The following is an 8,550-nucleotide window of genomic DNA, read 5'->3' as shown; positions in this document are numbered from 1 at the left end:
GCCGGCCCCCTAACCCCAGCTAGCCACCCCTATATATTGTTTAGCATGACCCCAAATGGTGTGGAATACTCCTTTGGCCAGTTTGGGTCAGCTGTCCTGGGTCTGTCCCCTCCCAGATCCTGCTGCACCCCCAGCCTGCCCACTGGCAGGAAAGAGCAAGAAGCTGAAACGTCCTTGGCTTGGTGTAAGCACTGCTCTGCAACAATTAAACATCAGCATGTTATCAGCACTCTTCTCATCCTAATCCAAAACATAGCACCCTACCAGCTACTAGGAGCAAAATTAACTAAAACCAGGACAATTTGCCAGGAATTAAACTCATTTGTCAGAAGGACCATAACATTTTGTGAAGCACTACCCTTCATGCACATTTTGTGTTTCAGAGGCAGTGTTTTTGTAGCCACTAAGCTGGGGGAGGAATGACAACAGAACTGCTGTTTCAGCCAGTCAGTTAACAGAGGAGCTCATGTTGCTCTTCTCCAGATATTGCTGTGCTTGCTTGTTATTTTATCAGTCACCAGTTCCATGTGATGTATTTACCAGCTAAAGCACACTTGTACACACTTAACCCTGCCCACCAGAGTCCACCTTCACTGAAATTTCTGCAGAGGAAAAATCAGGGAAATAAAGTTGCCATGCAAGGCTTAGCAGCTCCATACCTCCTTGTACTGCTGTGCTCTGTAATTACTGTACAGCTTAGAGAACGGGCTTTCCCTCATTGCTTTCCCTTCCACTGCATCTGCTGTCCCGTTTGTGGTCCCTAGATTTGACCAGAGTACTTAACTCAGGTTATATTTCTAGAAGCACCTTCATTTGTCCCTCTCTCGTGTTGCAGTTGTGCTACACAGTGAAATGAGTGTGGAGCATTCCAGAAATACGTGTTCTTGTCATTTCTGCAGAACTGAAAGTTTCTTTCACTACACTGCTAGCACTTACTAGCTATAAATGAGAGATTATAACTATAACCTATAAATGGGGAGGTGGGGATTCTTACAGGACACAAAAAAAATCAGGAAAAAAAAAGTAATATTAGAGTTAAATCAACTCCTGATGCAAGGCAGAACAAAAACTATTTCCCTCCATCTCATATTTTTCTATGATATTCCTTTAATTAAGCAGTTGTCTTCAGTTTATGAGGGGCAAGCCATTTGAACAGTTTCACACTGAATTTATGATCATCTCATTTAGATCCAAAGCCACCTAGTGAGTGCCCTGCCAAAGCTAACTCTGTACAGAGTGTGGCAGGCAGGCAAGACACTGTAAATGGCACTGCAACCCACAAGGCAGTACATCTAGGGCCACAACAGAGAAAGTGTTAATTCTCCAGTATGGCAAATATTAATCAGATTTCTATCTATGTAAAGTTGCTCATTCTCCATCCTGAATGAAGCAGAGGCAGAAACAGCCCCAGAGCTTGATAGGGCTCATATGAGTCACCTAGCACACAGGTGAGCATGTTCAGTAAAATCAGATATCCCCCACCTCTGCAATCACCTTACAGGGATTGTGAGTTTGCAAACCATTTTCTGCCTCTCACTATCTGAACAGCTTCTCTTTATAGTGGGATTTTTCTTTACCTATCCCATATGAAAATTCAGGTAGTGGGGTTCCTTCTGCAGCAATTTCCGTACTTGAAATAGAATCCTCATTCGTACAGAAAAAGTATTTGTTAACACTGTGGGTTTCTTTCTTCTGAACTATCTTAATATTTGTTCCTTTTGTGATACCACCAAACTTGTCCACATCTACAATTGGTCTCATTTGCATCATGAACAGTGCTAAGTACTTCTCTTGATACAGAAGCAACTGCATTGGAATGTTACCACGGTTCACAAAACTGCAGTTACATCAACCATTAAAACTGAGAAGGGAAATGGAGAACAATGCTTTACATACACTAAGTGATACCAGTTACAGAGTGAGTACCTGATGCTAAGAAAAGTGACTTACGTGTACATTTATGTGGTTATATAACTAACAGATTGAGCAAGCTCTTGCCATTTGCCTGTCCATTGGGCTCTGTCATTTCAGGAGGTAAGATTTGATCTCCATGAGTGATCTCCTAAGTCAGGAAATGCAAGGTTTTATGTTCAGTTGCTGGTAGGCCTCCTGGAACAGCAGCAGAGCATTGAGTTATGGTAAGGACAGCGCTCTGCCTGCAGCGAAGCACTGCCTTTTCAGGGTGCTGCAGGAAGGCCAGCATCAACCACTCTTCCCACTTTGGCATCACCTGCAGAATTGCTGAGGGTGCACTGTGTCTCATCAGCTGTTTTAACAAGAACACTAAACAGTAATGGCTGGAATATCATCCCCAGGATATTCCACTCACAATTAGCCTCCAGCTGGACTTTACAGGCTGATCACAACCCTCTGAGCTCAGCAGTTCAGACAGCTTTTAACTCCAATTCCCTGTCCATTTACTAAATTTGTACTTCATCAGTTTGTCTATAGAAACATCACAGAAGACAAAGTCAAAAGCCTTAATAAGGTCAAGAAAAAAAAATCCACTGCTTTCCCCCTCACCTACCAAACCGGTCATCTCACCATAGAAGGCAATCAGGTTGTTTATGCATGATATCCCCTTTGTAAATTCACACCGATTACTCCTGATCACCTTCCTGTTATTAGCATGCTCAGAAATAGTTTCCAGTACTATTTGCTCTGTCATCTTCCCAGGGATCAGGGTGAGGCCAACTGGCCTGTACTCCCTAAACCCTACTTCCAAGAAAGGCAAGAAAGAGAAGTGACATTTGATTTCTTCCAGCCCTTGGAAACATTCCCCAGTCACAGTGACCTTTCAAAGCCAGTAGTCTTGCAGTGACATGAACTAGCTCACTCATGAATGCATTTGTCCAGTTCTTTTAAATGTACTTTAGCCTGGTGCTCCTCCACCACAGATACATCCTCCTTGCTCCAGAAGCTCTGTTCAGCACCTCAGGGACCATTCTGGTTGTCAGGAATGTTCCCCATAAGGGAGAGAATTTAGGTACAGATCACCCCATTAAATGCTTGTATTCACCCAGTGCACACAAGGACTCATTAACCCTTCATTTGCTTACATTCTGCTTTTTAAACATCTCCACGAAGACAGTCATAAGCTCTTCCTAGCTCAAGTCCCCCCCTTCTGTAAGGGACAGATACTATCCTGCTATTTTAGCTTTACAGTGCAGTTAAAAAAAGTGAAAGACCAAATCCCTCAGCTAGTGGTATTGGCAACGCTGAGCATCACAGCTGATTGCTAGCTGTAACACCTGAACCTTAAGCCAGGTTGTCACCAGGCTGCTAAAGGGAAGTGGTCTATTTTTGACACACTTCATAGCTGTGTGCTCATTTGCTCACTTTTCTCCCTTTGCTCATGGACACCACACACTACATCCCCTCCTTCTGATTACAGGTGTGCTCCTTACACAGGCTGCTCAAGCACAAAAGACAGGCACAGTCCCAGGAACAAGCTGCAAGGCACAGGAGGCCTCTCTGCTACCTCTTACCTAACTCCTCCCCTCCAAGGCCTGTCACAAAAACCCTCCCTTATTCAAATCATCCCTGAAGCCAGGTCTAAACATCCCCTCTCATAAGAGCCAAGCACCTGTGCTCTGCCACCAAGATGAAGAAGCCAGCTAGGCTGATCATGTTGCATCCGTGACAATGGCATCGATCAGTGCAGTGGCATTGTAGCCCCTGCCCAGAGAGCCGATGTTATAAATACTGCTCGGGCATAACTAGAGGGTAGGAACTTTAAAATGCTACCCACTTCATCTTCACCAGCTCAGTACCACTTTTTCCAGGGCTTGCTCCATTCTAAGGGTGAAACAAGTGATGTGAACAACAATACCCACTCCTCTCAGCCCTGCTACAAGACAGATCTCATTTATCCTGCAGTTTTTCATGACCACTGGGTATAGCACTTTGACATGAAGGTTCTGAATCCTTTTCTCTGAAGATTATTTGAAGCAGAAGGGTGAAAGAAATTGAAGAAACAGAAGCTTACATGCTGTTGGTTGCATGCCCAGAGCTGAAATATTCCTGTACACAGGCCAGCAAATGTTTGCTATTGTCAGCAAGCTTTCTGACAATTGCTGTGCAACTAGTCAGGAACAGCTTGGTATTCAGGTTTGCTGTCATGAGCATACTAGTTCTTTGTAAGCTGGAGCAGGACTTCAAAACAAAGCAGGAGCCTTGCTCTGCAAGCCTTACTTCAGATATGGCATGGGCTGAGAGAATCCAAGCAACTAAGAATTTCTGGACATGAGTGTGATGCCTACAGATCAGCCCCACTGTCAGGACAGTCTGATTGATCCACACCTGTTCTGGGAGGGCTCTGTCAGATGGAAGAGACATGATGTTGGCAGAAGACAATGAACATCACAGTGCTCTAGTGCATATATACCACAGGAAAAGGGGCACCCGGAGCTGCCAAGGGTAGGCAGGGCACATGCATGCCGTGTGCCTGCTGCCATGGTGGAGGTACTCTGCTCAGACCAGTCCTTATGAACACACACTATTTTCACTGCTGCTTTGGCTCCACTAGGCACAGCTTTACCTCCTCCTGCATGAGGAGTGTAACAGTTAGGTCAACCCAGGCATTGGTTTCTGTTTTGAATTTAGCTTGCCTGACTACCACCTGCATCAACACCATGACCAGCTATCACGGGGGCATCAGTCAGAGCCCTGAACCCCAGGCAGTTTTAAGATGCAAAATGTCTCTGAAGGATGGTAAGTCCAAAATCAAAAACAGAAAATAAAGAGCAAAGCAAACAGGAGGGCAAGAACAAAAGGAAACTAGAAAACCAGGCATAAATCCTCAGTGCTCTCAGAAACAAGAGCATCAGGGACAGAGACACTGCCCTGTTGTTAGTCCATCACAATGAGCAGTCAGAAGTGAGTCAGCCTTGCAGCTCCTCATTTCATGCAGCTGTGAAAAACTTTCCTGGGCCTTTCTGGGATCTCACCCAGCTTCTTCATGCTGGAAGCAATCTAACAATCTTCCACCACCTCTTTTTGTGCTTTCCATACACAGAACTCATTAAAAATTAACGAAAGTACTAGTCTTGCCTGTGGTGGGTGAAGGGAACAGCTGGAGCACATGTGAAATGGCAGGCCTCTTCTGATCCAAAATGCTTGCACTGCAGGAGAGCAATATAATGGAAGCTTCCAATGCAGCGCTTTCAGGAAGACAACCCCTAACTGTGTGAATAGCCATGCTTGATGTTTACATGCTTTGGCAATTCTTGCTTATAATAATCCCACCTACAGATGACATGGTGCTGGAAATGTAGCACTGGTTAAAAAATAGAAAACAAACATAATTTGAAATTAAAGGAAGAAGTTATTTCTCTGCATAATGATGTCATTCTACTTTGAAAGGAAACATGCACATCTCCTGGGCCCTGAGTGAGAAGAAATTTGCTAGGCCAGATAACCCTATGGAAGCTGCTTTAAAGTAAAGTTCCCACTTCCGTGCAGTTATCCAATGTGCTAGGGATATTAAATAAATTAGAATACTCTGTCTCTAGAAACCAAGTTATTTATACTACCTTGAGTAAGTGCTCTCTAGCAAATGAACATAAGAGATTCTTGTAAGAAAAGTTATCTATCCTGTGAGATTATCAGAACTATACTACAGAATGCAAATGTCATACTTCCACCTTATTCCTTAGGTTGAGGCCCACTCAAATCTTTTTTGACATTTAATTACAAACAAACTCAAAGTGGACAGCATAGCAGCAATGAGGCAGAAATTTCAACATTCAGAGTAGCACACCAAAACAGGTTCCAATGCAAGTTCAAAAAGTCAAAATACAGTAGCAAGAAGTGCCCCTTTCCACCAGATTTGCTTTGAAGCACTAACTCATTCATCATCCTAGCAGAAACTACCATGCTTGCCCCAAAGTAAGCTTGTTTATCTAAGGTAACTTCTAAAAATATCAGAGTTAAAATACACCTTACAATAGAAGACAGCATCCAACGGCTTCCTTGTGTAAGAAGTTCAATTACTTACTCATGAGGCTAGCTACCAGACCTTAATGCTGATGACTGGGAACTCAAATCCTGCTTGGGTTAGCTGGAAAAAAAACTATTAAGGCTAAAGGAGAAAATGCAAAGTAACCTTGCACTAGAATCCACCGTGTGGGGAAACAGTGTGCATTGGGGAAGTCCTGATGCAGTATTCACTATACCAATGCCTTTCAGCAGCAGCAGACATTGCCATATGCTTTCCTGAAATACTGTCCCAGAACACTGTGCTTCCTGGTGTCTCACTCAAAACACATACAGGTTAATGCTGACATCGCTGCTGGGAGCCAACGGCCACCTCCTCTGTAGGAATGAGGAGAGCACAAAGCTGTGTGGCTTACCTTGTCAGGCATTTTTTAGAACCCATGAATAGCAGAAATTTCAGTAATGATTCCTATATAGACAACTCATTTTTGAATGCTGAACTCATTTTGCATAGGATGAACCATATTATTGTTTGGATGAGAAACATGATGAAAGTTTGTATCCTCCTAATGGTTTGCCACATGAACTTCAAGTTAGTGCCCAGAACTGTATGCAGTCAAACACTCAGCAGAAATTCAGACATATCCAAAACTGTCCTGAGTATTTAGTCCAAGCTCAGACACTGCAAGCTCTGCTTTGAAATGGAGTAGAAAATCATTCACAGGATTAGTTATGCAAAATTGCACAGCAAGCATTCTCCTTTGTTTGCACCATCACTCAGTGTGAGAGCGAAATCAGCCATGTCAGCCACGTTCCCTGAAAGGCAAGGAAGTTTGAGCTTGTCCAACCTGGGTAGGTTGTTCAGCCTACAGACCCATGCTGCTCAGTAGCTTTTCAACTGTTCACACTATGCTCTTCACAGTACAACTGGATATCTACTGCACTCCAGGTGAAAGGAAGCTAGCAATAACTTTAACCACCTTACAGTCACTGTTTTACATTTAAAGAATTTTAGGGAAGACAACATCTGCTATTCACATGGCTTAAAAGTTACATACCTGCCAGCACTTGAACACGCAAAAATATTTTAATAACACGAGTGTCAATAACAGCACAAGTAAAAGTTAGTTCTTGGTTTCTAGCCACAGCCTGTAATACACTACTTTTAACCAGCAAGCCCTACTGTTTTCTTACAGCCTCCCACCTGTATAATCATTCACATAACAGTTTGAACTGCCCCTTATCTGGTGGAAATTCACTTTCAACTTGCTGCCTGGAATTGCAGGGAGAAGACAAGTAGTCTTTTATGAAGTAGCTCATGTCACAATAACATTTTTTGCGTACACATAAAGTGAATCAATAAAGCAGTTTCTTGCTTGCTAATCCAATTCCTGCAAGCTCTTTATTAATCACATTGCCAGAACATTTGATATTTCAATAAAACATTTAATTTTTTTCTGAACACTTTCCAAGTGAAGAGTTCTGTTAAATAAATCAACTAATATTTCAAAGCATCTTACAGTTTTGAGCATTAGGCTCCACATAGTACAGACTGAATAAGCCACCAGAGCTGTTAGACAATTGCTTAATTTAAGTAAAAACTTCAGTGCCATGCAGAACAGAGGCTTGCACTCTGGTCACATTCCTAGCATCTACTCCAATTACACACCATGTCTTTTACAGGAGAACATGCTTGCAGAGCATATATAGTGATTTATTTTTTTAATTGAATGGAAGCTAAATAAGTGTAAAGACCAAGATAAGAAAAATATTACCTTAATCAATACATTAGGCTCAGTCAGGTTCACAGTCCCTTAGCAATCCAATACCTACCACTAAGCCATTTTCTCATTTAAAATTCCCAGTTAAGTTTTCACAATTTTCATTTTTAAAATAAACAACACTTATTTTATTTTGGACAATCACACAAAAACCTACAATACTCTCTCCCCATCTTTAAGACACTTCTAGTCAGCTTCAGATCCTGCTCCAATCACCCTTTACCTACTCCATGTCAGTTCAACTATATCATACTCAAAGGAAAATCTCTTCTTTGACCTTGTTCTTATATAAGGAACAATTCCCCTCATTTTTAAAGGAAACTCACTCACTTACATAAAAATAGGGTTTGTACACAACAAAATTTACACCATTTATATACTTTTCTCATAAATACAGAACAGAGCCATGGACTAATACTTGGTACCACTTAGAGCTAGAAGTTCATCTTAAAAAAAAGGCAGGAGCCTCTGAGTGGACACTTACCACATGTGTGCCTCCTTCATATCCACACTGGGCAAATATTTGCCAAGTCTTCAGAGAAGAAAAACCTTCCCCACATAAAAGAGGTTTCAGCTTGGGTGCAGAAACAGTGGGAAATCCTAAAAAGGAAATATTTATCTTGAGAACCCATGCAGCAGTCAATGAAAGCAGTTTAATATAGTCTTAAAATATATAATTTTCCTCACTCAAGTTTCTAACATATATATATATATATATATATATATATATATATATATATAAAAAAAATAAACAAAGACTTTATACATTGTTGTAAGACTAACAAGGTAAAAATCTGACCTTGCAATGATACCAATGGGATGCTAACCATGA

This window comes from Netta rufina (assembly GCF_964035555.1).
Source record: "Netta rufina genome assembly, chromosome: 9".
NCBI classification, from domain to species: domain Eukaryota; kingdom Metazoa; phylum Chordata; class Aves; order Anseriformes; family Anatidae; genus Netta; species Netta rufina.
The sequence above is the reverse complement of the archived record's forward strand: the minus strand, read 5'-3'. Positions refer to the sequence as shown.